The sequence below is a fragment of the Triticum aestivum genome, chromosome 6B, assembly GCF_018294505.1.
Source record: "Triticum aestivum cultivar Chinese Spring chromosome 6B, IWGSC CS RefSeq v2.1, whole genome shotgun sequence".
Classification (NCBI taxonomy): Eukaryota; Viridiplantae; Streptophyta; class Magnoliopsida; order Poales; family Poaceae; genus Triticum; species Triticum aestivum.
In genome coordinates, this window is record NC_057810.1 from 351,976,099 (window position 1) to 351,986,323 (window position 10,225).

General features: G+C 43.9%; 1 long non-coding RNA gene across 12 annotated transcripts; it reads left to right on the forward strand.

Annotated features, from left to right (window-relative positions):
• Nucleotides 1–2,723: 2,723 nt before the first annotated feature.
• LOC123137136 (uncharacterized) lies at nt 2,724–10,001 on the forward strand. 12 transcript variants are annotated; one of them, XR_006467781.1, is made up of 8 exons: nt 2,724–3,276; nt 3,386–3,558; nt 3,912–3,986; nt 4,282–4,364; nt 4,555–4,659; nt 6,359–6,836; nt 6,941–8,247; nt 9,670–10,001. It is a non-coding gene; the product is annotated as an uncharacterized lncRNA (long non-coding RNA). The 12 variants fall into 12 exon arrangements; XR_006467773.1 differs by lacking the exons at nt 3,912–3,986; nt 4,555–4,659 and having other exon boundaries at nt 2,735–3,276; nt 6,941–7,014; nt 7,398–7,477; nt 8,093–8,247; XR_006467776.1 differs by lacking the exons at nt 3,912–3,986; nt 4,555–4,659 and having other exon boundaries at nt 2,735–3,276; nt 6,941–7,014; nt 7,398–7,477; nt 8,097–8,247.
• The last annotated feature ends 224 nt before the right edge of the window (nt 10,002–10,225 follow it).

Genomic DNA, 10,225 nt, shown 5'->3' on the forward strand with positions numbered 1-10,225 from the left:
CGGCAACCTTCAAGCAAAAGCCCAGCGAGGGTGTCAGCCATGATCTGACTAACCACACAAGGCTCTAGTCCAGGTTTATCGCCTATTTCAGGTTGTACCCGTAAAGGAAGTCTGGCCGAGGTTTCACTCGCGGCCTCAAATGATGTGTGCAGGGTTCCCACGCGCACCGAACGGGTGCCTCGATACACTGTACCATGGTGTATCTACCGCGTCATAGCCCACCCCGAGGGTGAACGCTACGCACACCCTCCAACACATATCCTACAAACACTAGAAACTAGTTGCAACTCCTAGGTAGAGATCAAGGCGATTAATAAGTCGAGAGGGGTCGAGTTACAGAAACCCAATGTGTGGTAGTAACTGTCTTGGATCACAAACACGGAACTCAGTTCCTGAGGACAGTTTCAATGAGACAACCCACCAAGTACTCCTACATGTCCTCTCATCGCTACCTTTACAAAATTGTGTTCACACACTTAGCTCTCAGTAGTAGGACATGTTCACCACCGTTCCAATCCATCCCAGATGAATCAGACCTGACACAACTTTAAGCATAGCAGGCATAACAAGCAAGCATGAATGAGTAGGCACATCATGGCTCAAACAACTCCTACTCATGCTAGTGAGTTTTTACTAATTACAGTGGCAAAGATAGGTCCTGTGGAGGAATGGGTTCAACTACCGCAACATGTAACAGTTGAATTGTTTTTGTCCTAATGCAATAAAAGAGCAAGAGCGAGAGAGTGGGATTGTATCAAAATGCTCAAAGGGGGTTTGCTTGCCTGGCACTTCCGAAGATAACATTGTGTCTTAAGCAGTGTCATCGATCACATCGTCGAAACAACATCAACTGAGAGGGGGCAAACACCGACAAACAAGAGGGAGAACAATGAATGCAATGCAACAATATGATGCATGATCATAACATGGCAATATGTTGTGATTTGGGCTAATGCAACTAGCAACAGTTTAAATGAAGTTGGTTTGAACCCATGGTTCAAATTCAAACTCCATGTAAAGCATTTCAAATGCCATTTATCAAATTGACATATACATCATCTTTAGTTTATTTAAACATGCATGAAAAAACCATAAATAGATTCTTTGGATTTTTCTGATAATTTTTCATATATAAATTATTTCATTCAGAGCTATGGTTAAATTTCTATGATTTTTCAAAGTTTAGTCAAAATTTTGGAATTTATAAATCATTTAAGGCTTATTTAAAATCCAGAAATATTTATGATGTCGGCACTGCATCAGCACAACATCAACAAGTCAACAGAGGTCAATTGGGTGAAACCTAAACAATAGGACCCACTAGTCAGCGACATAGTGGCTGACTAGGTTTAATCTGGCACTGACCAGGCTTTGACCCACTCTAGGGCCCGCTGTCAATGTCTCTAGGGGGCCTAATTAGCAAGGATTAGTGCTAATGATGGAGCCACATCAGCAATCGCCGGAGTCTAGCCGGCAGCGACCATTCCGCACGGTGGAGGCATAGCTGGGCGACCTACACGCATCAGGTTCGTGTGCTGAGGGCACCAGGGCATTGCCCTTGCTTGCCCATCGAGCAGAAGTGGAGTTCAACGCGAGGGCCGCCAGAATTGACGCTGACGACGAGGTTTGCGATGGCAGTAGTTTGGTTGCTCCTGGGCTAGGTGCTAGGGTGCGTCTTCGGACGATCTTGTGGGTGGAGTAGGCTCCTAGGAGCACGCTGAGCTCACTGGTGTGCTCGGATTCGAGCTACAGTGGCTCTATCCATGGCGGTGACGAAGCATGCTGTGGAGAGCTTTGGCCGAGGTGAGATCAGTGGCTACGCGAGGCAATCAGCGTAGGAAGGACGGGAAAACAAAGGAAAGCTCACAGCCGTGCAGCAGGGAAAGTCAGCGGGCTCGAGGAGGGCTCGGAGCAGGCGGGGCAGCGGTGATGATCTCGGCGGCCCGAGAAAGAAGACAACCACGACGACGATGAAGGAGGGCCTCCCGGCGTCCAGCAGCTTAGTGGAGAGGATGAGGAAGATGCATTGGTGCTTCTAGACTCAGCGGCATGGCGAGGGGTGGCCGGTGGCCATGGCTACGGCGAGCGGCGGTGACAGGCGCGCTCGGTTGTGGGGAGAAGAGCGAGATAGAGGAGGGGACGAGGCCGAGGGAGAGCGAGAGAGGGTCAGCGGGCTGCGTGACGTCGCGGGAGGGTCCAGAGCGACGAGGGGGCAGCCAGGCAGGGTGGAGGTAGTGCGCGCGCGGCGAGCACACGCCCTAGTGCCTACTGCCACGAGGTTGAAGATGGTGGCCCTGTGGGTTGGGCGTGCTACAGTGTTGGGCTGCACAAGTGAGCACTCTCTCCCTCTTTGTCTTTTCTATTTTTCTTCTGTTTGTTATTGTTTCTTTCGGTTTTGATTTGATTCAAAGACCAAATCATTTTTAAAAACTCCTGAAATTAAATATGTGGTCTGAATGGATAAACCACAGAGCCACATAGAAATTGTAGAACTATTGGACTTATTTAAAACAATAATGAGGCTAGCCAACTCACCTCCAGAAGGCTCCCCCGATTGGTCCTTCATTGGCCGTCCGATCTGCATTTTAACGCGCTTGAGCCATTGGATCTTCGCAACAGTCAAATTCGATTTTCACCTCGCGGTCATTTCCACTGGCCTATGATGGGTGGGCTCGTTTTAGGCGTTCATTGGCTAGGTCAGCCGTGCCCGCGTGCAGGAGATTCTGGCCAATCCACTCCGCGTCTTCTGCAACCAATCACCCAATCCCTTCCTCGCCTCAGTCCCGTGCCAGCCGCCGCCCAAACCCTAGCCCCCGTTTCCCTCTATCCCCACAGTAACCGCACCAAACCCTAGCCCCCCATCCACAACCACCCGCTCCTTCTCACAGCCGCCGCACCATTCCCCCCTTCCACCCCCTCCTCCTTCCCGGATCCCCACCACGGCGCCGACCTGCAGGCAAAGGGCAACGAAGAGTGGCAGACGAGGACAACGAGGGAGAGAAAGAAGGGAGAAAAAAAGGAGGCTGGTGGCGAGGCCCAGCGACTAGCGCCTCTCCGCCTCAAGCCCTCGCATCACCGCCACCAGATAAAGGGCGAAGGCGGCGACGCTCGAGCAGATGAGAGGGAGTGAGAGGTAGGTGCAGTAAGGCGACGGACGGGAGAGGGGCGAGGGCGAGCTCCAGCGCGAGCGCGCGGACCCATCACCCACGCCAGCGAGGTCCTCGGCCCCGAGCTACGCCTCTACAACCGCGAAGGTGACTGCTGCGACCACGCTAGGTACGCCCACGCCCCCATCAGAGATTGTTTTTTTAGAATGACAGGAGGGCTAACGCCCCCATCAGAGATTGTGGCTGACCGGATAGCAATTGCTCTGCTTTATGGTTAGGTTTTGTTCAGTGCGCACACACACTGTGCCGTCTCCAGGTGCCAGTTGAACTTACTGTCGGGCTTTATTGCCCTCCTCTGATTTGGTGTTGTGGGAGAAAGAAGAAGAGCAGGCATGTTCTCTGTTTCTACATCCAGCGTCCACAGGTCTAGATCGACGGGTCTAAACTCTTGGTGAGCTCCTCCACTACCGGATTATTTCCTCTTCTACTCTAACTTTTTTCCTTCCAATTCATCTAAGAAACTTTAAATCAACCAACTATCTAATGCCTAAAATCCATGGAAAGAAGTGGTCTTGAAGTGTGAAACTCAAGCTGGCAATTGGATACCAATTTGCCTACTTATTTATACCTTCAAATATTAGTAAAGACTAATTAAGTCACTGTTTCTTAATTTTTCCTATTCCTTATTTATACCTCCAAATAGTACACAATGTCAGGAGTTGAACTATAAATGCCTGCTTATGATTAATGGATCACCAAAAAGATGGAGAATTTATTCATTTGCATTTTCATGTTCTATCTCAGATGTAGCACATTATGTGTATGAATCAATATGAATCATGGTGAATGTCAAGCCTACTTAGTTCATACCCAAGTAAGGTCAGTATAGATGTATAGTGCTTATAAAATGTAGTGCTCTAATATAACTTTGTTCCTCAATTGGGAATTATGTTTTTCTATAGTTAGAGTGCATGTGTGTTGCTATGATGTATATAAGTGAAAGGGAACAAAAAAACAATGGGAGAAGGGAGCTTCTTGCTTTTCTTTTTCCCTTTTGTTTCTGTTTGATGATTACCCATCCAACCTGATGTTTGAGTATTTTCTAACCTCCCCTGTTTTATTCTTTTGGTGCTACTTGGACGTTTCTAATGCCTGTTTTTTTGTTTTCTTTCAGAATACAGAAAGAATAAGCTACTAGCATTCCTAATGTGCAAGTAAACCTACTAGGATTACGCCTGCAAAAAAAGTTCATGAAATGTGAGCAATTCTCAATTTAGATACTGTGAGCTTAAATAACAAGAGCTAAACTGATGTGCCATGTTCAGAATTGGTAATAGAAAAGATAATCTAAACACACATTCTGAATTTATCTAGACTCATGCCTTTGGGGAATTAGGTTGCTAAGCATTACTTTGTAAATAAATGACATGCTAACTTGCTGGTTCAGTTTAAAGCTATAGGTAGGGGCTTGCGGTATGGGGGACATCATTGTGGCAGTTGAAACCCAAACATTTATTCATGAGTGTATGATCTGGACTGCGCTTTTCTGAAAGTATGTTACGATCCTGCTCTTGGGAGATTAAGCTGTTGTGGTTTTGCTTGGTAAATAATTGGCATGCTAAAACGTTGGTTGTTGTTTCAGTGGTGGGGACCAATAATAGAAAGAAGTTACTTCCTTAGATGGGGTTAGGTCGTGGGTGCAGCAAGGAAAGGGCCACCTGATGACGGTTCTGGACTTGAAGGCTAATAAAAAGTATTGTTCGGTGTAGTGTTTTTCTGGTTTCTTGATTAGTGTGTCAGAGGCCATGAATTATTTTCATGCCTGCAAAGTTTTTTTTGAATTGTATTTGAAAAGTATACCCTGGTTGAGAGGCTAGGAGGGATCTTGCTGAACAAATATACCTGACTTCATGAATGTTTGTACAGTTAGTCAGAGATGAAATAACAAGCAGCTCTCCTACGTCGTTCGAGAAGAAAAGAAAACAAAAGACGAGGATTATATAATCCCACTTTATGCTTACAGTTAGTCCGACTGTCCGAGATTAAGTGATTATTTTTGCCGTAGGGGTAAATAGGAAGTTAGAGTTATGGAGACAAACCTTGGAATCGAAAGGGTTTAGGCTTAGTAGAACTAAAACCGAGTACATGATGTGAGGTTTCAGTACTACTAGCTGTGAGGAGGAGGAGGTTAGCCTTGATGGCCAGGTGGTACCTCGGAAGGACACCTTTCGGTATTTGGGGTCAATGTTGCAGGAGGATGGGGGTATTGATGAAGATGTGAACCATCGAATCAAAGCCGGATGGATGAAGTGGCGCCAAGCTTCTGGCATTCTCTGTGACAAGAGAGTGCCACAAAAGCTAAAAGGCAAGTTCTACAGGACGGCGGTTCGACCCGCAATGTTGTATGGCGCAGAGTGTTGGCCGACTAAAAGGCGACATGTTCAACAGTTAGGTGTGGCAGAGATGCGTATGTTGAGATGGATGTGTGGCCACACGAGGAAGGATCGAGTCCGGAATGATGATATACGAGATAGAGTTGGGGTAGCACCAATTGAGGAGAAGCTTGTCCAACATCGTTTGAGATGGTTTGGGCATATTCAGCGCAGGCCTCCAGAAGCTCCAGTACATAGCGGACGGCTAAAGCGTGCGGAGAATGTCAAGAGAGGGCGGGGTCGACCAATTTTGACATGGGAGGAGTCCGTTAAGAGAGACCTAAAGGATTGGAGTATCGACAAAGAGCTAGCTATGGAGAGGGGTGCGTGGAAGCTTGCTATCCATGTGCCAGAGCCATGAGTTGGTTGCGAGATCTTATGGGTTTCACCTCTAGCCTACCCCAACTTGTTTGGGACTAAAGGCTTTGTTGTTGTTGTTGTTGTTGTTGTTGTTGTTACAACAAATCATCTAAAATAAGCTACTAGCATTTTTTTGATCCAAGCTTTCTTGCTTAGAATTAGATAATATACGCCTGCTTCATACATATTATTGTTTCTGAGAGGGACATGATCATCATGAAATCAACAAATTATATACGCATATGTGCTTTACTAAATATTATTCTCTTTGTATACCTTCTTTATTTTTTTAGAGAAATAGTTGAAATAGTATACTCAGACTAATGCATTGCATGTCTTTTTGTGCTTAAACCAGAGGCAAAAGCACTTTAAAATATGTTCTGAGCCCTAAATTTACCATACATGTGAATAAGCTTGTTTAAATCATTTCAATACTTATCTTTTTTTTATTTCACATAGATGTTGAAGTATGGCCTTGAAAGGCAAGTTGGATGGTTGGAGATGCTCAAAAGATGTAACAAAGAGAGAAGATAAGAGGGGGGGAGAGAAGGAGAAGAGGGAGTGCCCGATTCGATCTGCAGGAGAGAGAGAAGATAAGAGGGAGAGAGAGAAGGAAGGAGAGGAGGGAGAACTCTATTGCCGCCGCGTGCCGTACTTCTGGATAGAGCACTGCCTGACCAAGGGTTAAGAGTAGAAGGTAAAAACCCTAGCCACAATGCTCCCGTGCGGGTTGCATCCCCGCATCTCCCGTTTCATTATTTCACCATCGCTGCCTCTTCTCCTCTTCGTTGCTCTACTTCTTCCCCTGATTCCTCTTTTTCGTTTTTTCTCTTTGTGGCGCCGCCGAGGATGAGTGGAGCGGCTGCTGAAGCAGGCACTGGTGCGCTGCTGGCGAAGCGGTGGTAAATGGTGTCGTCGATGTTGTCCTTGGCAGAAGGTAACCCAAGATCAATCTCTCACAATATTCCTTTGTCGTCTGTGTTCTTATGAAACTTAGTGATTGGACCTTCTCTATTATGTTTCACAAATTGCTATTTTTAGTTATCCCCATTGGCTTGCGGATATGCTCATGCTGGGTTGTTCTTGTTTATTTTCTCTATCCAACATCATTGCAGGTTGGTGTTTCCTCTCTTTCTCATTGCAGCTACCTATGCCTCTATTATCTAGGATTTTGCAAGTTAAATACCCATGTGTGCTGAACTGAAAAGTTCTCTATGCAACATCTATTGCAGTTTGGTGTTTCCTACCTATGCCTCTATTATTCTAGGATTTTGAAAGTTAATTTCTCATGTGTGCTGAATTGAAAAGCGCAATGAAAGGCACTTATTTCAAAGCACAAATGCTTTTGTTGCTATAAGAATCTGTAGAGAATAAATATATATGTCTCCTCCGTTCATTGCCCTTTTTTGCGGGTAGTTCATTGCCATTTTGGATTCATATGTGAAGTCTATTGTTGTTAATTATAGTTAACTAATTTATTAATTCATGGTTGTTTTAGTTGCTAACCATATGATTGGTAGCCTTGGACAGAAGAGGGCCAGCAACAAACAGAAGCAACCACAGTCCTGTCCAGAACATGTATATCTTCAGTTTTGGTTGCCTTCCGTTTACTTGCCAACAAGCGACACTAAGCTCACATATTTACTGTTTGCTTTGTTATATACTTAATCTACTAGACAAAGTGTAAAATGGAAATTCATGGTCGACAATTTTGTATATTTATAAACCTAGATGCTACTCTAATTGGTTTTACTTCTTCCATATATTTTCTCCTCTTGGTGTGTATAAACAGTGCACAAAGTTAATTTCTTTTCCTTCTCGACCGCATCTAATTAAAGAAAATAGAGAGGAATCTAAGAGATACACAACCAAAAGAACTTTGCTTCTTTGACTTTTCGGCCGTGTCTAACTTTTGGTAAAAGAGAGAGGAATTTGAGATAGATAGACAACTTGAAGAGCTTTGAACAGCTTTGAACGTTCAAGTATGCCGCTGGCCTCCTCGCAGCTGCTATCGCGTGGCTGGCACCAGTGTGTGGCAGCTTCTGAGATGGGCGCAGTTTACTCCGGGTTCAGTGATGGTGTTGAAAAGCACCTTAACTGAGCCAAGGAATTTAGTAGCATTGTGGGATGATTAACCAATTTTTTCTGTTTCCTATACTATCTTATCATATTATAATTTTGGTGTCCTGGTAGGCAGGGATCAGCTTTGGTGGCATCCGATGCTGGCAGGCCACGGGGTTAGAGCAGAGGAAGCTAACATGGTGTTCGAAATTCAGATGGTCATTGTGATCCACCAGATGCTGCGCCTCATGTCACCCCGAGCCTCAAGGGCTTGTTAGCATCATAAAGTAAGAATATGCTTGCAAGTGCTCGTTTCCCATATGCTTGCCCACTCCTGTCTCGCATCAAGCTTTCGTTTATTTCCCTAAAATTCCTCTAATTTTGTTGTGTGCATGTCTGAGAAAGAAATAAGAGGAATAAGGTATGGTATGTCTTGGCGAAGTACATTATTCCCTGGCTTGTGAAATTAATGCGCCCAAATTCGCGTTCGGTCTGGTTTCGGACTACAATGGCTCACTGTGTTGTATTGCAACTAAAAACAGATGGACATAATAAAGAAGCTTGGTGAACAAATATATATATGAACCCTCTACACGGTATAGATGCTATAATTTTTGTTAAATGGAAGTTAGTTTCAGATTCTTAAAAATATTATCCTTCAGTCCTATACATACAAGGTATTGTCCTCGCATGGATATAGCCTGCAACCCGCATCTCTAAACAACACAAACCTATCCACAATCATAAACTTGTGTATTGATCCTCTATTTAGATTTCGTATTAGCTCATTCAAGCTTGTGTGAATTTTTTGCGTTTGCTTTACAATGGCACAATGCATTTCGGTCGATATATATGTGATGCCATTGGTTGGCCTAGATCAGATAGCTAGATTTGATCGATTTGGTTAATATATGTTTATGTTTCTGTTTAGGTTTCAGCACCTTTTGATGTGTGTGCGTGCTGCCATTGAGTAACTTGATCTGTTTCCTAGCTATTCTATGTGCATTTACATGTATAGGATAGTCATTTTGATTCAGTTAAGATATGTTCAGATTTCTGTTTAGATTTCGGCACCTTTTAAATGTGCTACCATGGGGTAACCTAAGTCTATTTTAATGGCAACAGGACATGCAAGTGCATGGCCCACTGCTAATAGTCCTACAAGCGACCGGAATTGTTGCTGTTTTGACTTTATCTGCTACATGGTCTCTATGTTTTCCCGTTGCTTCATTCAGTATGTCCACGTCAAACCATAAATTACATGCATTTGAATGATGTTAGCTTAGCACTCGATGATAAATGTGATGTTGTTTTTATGTTAATGTGAAACCCGATCTATCGGTTGTTAGTTTGAATCAGTACCCAAGCCATCCTCCTCACTGCCCTCCTCTCATCTATTCAGGTAGTTCTTCCTTCTTGGTAACAATGAGAAAACGATTAGGTTGGTTACACAGTATACTTCATGATTGCGGTAGGCACAAAATGATTGGCAGACTAAAATAACTATACCTCATTTCTATTATCAAGCTCTAAGTGTATATTGAGATGCCTTTGTACAATGAGAGATCCATGGGGTTGTAGGTTTTTGTGATGTTTGTGGTCTTCTCTTTTCTTTTTCTTGATTTGTATTGGATATGCTACTCGCATCTTTGAACATGCATAGGGCCTCTCAGTCTTTAACCCTGACTATAAAAATCCATTGATGGAAGCTGGGGAGGGCTGAGATGAACATCCGGCTCCTTGGGTCTAAGCCATCAAGATGGTAGAGACGATGTTTCCATGTCATCTACTCCAGCAGCTGGACAAGGCATATAAAAACCATGGATCCTTTGCTCCCCAGGCCGCAAAATGATCACAATGTCTGCGACCTCCTCCTAGATGTATTAATCTCAATCTCATGTTTGGTTTTCTTCCCTTTTCTCTACTAATAATGTAATTTCTTTTACTAAGATAATACCACGTTTGTTGTAATGCCTTATTTGATGTAAGATCCCTTTTCTACTTTGAATGAATTTACCGCATATATTTCTTATTTAGTTTAGTTCATCATTCAGAGACGATGGAATATTTTGTCCTTCACAGGTTAAATGAGCATTGTGTAGTCCTTCACAGGTTAAATGAGCATTGCGTAAAAGTATTTCTAAGTTCTCTTTCTTCAAGTGCTTCAAGTAAATGAAATTGACTATTTCGAATTTAATACCTTTTAATAATAATCATAATGAGAGAGGGGTATGCTTCTCTCTCTGGGCAAATGTTACTTTAGAC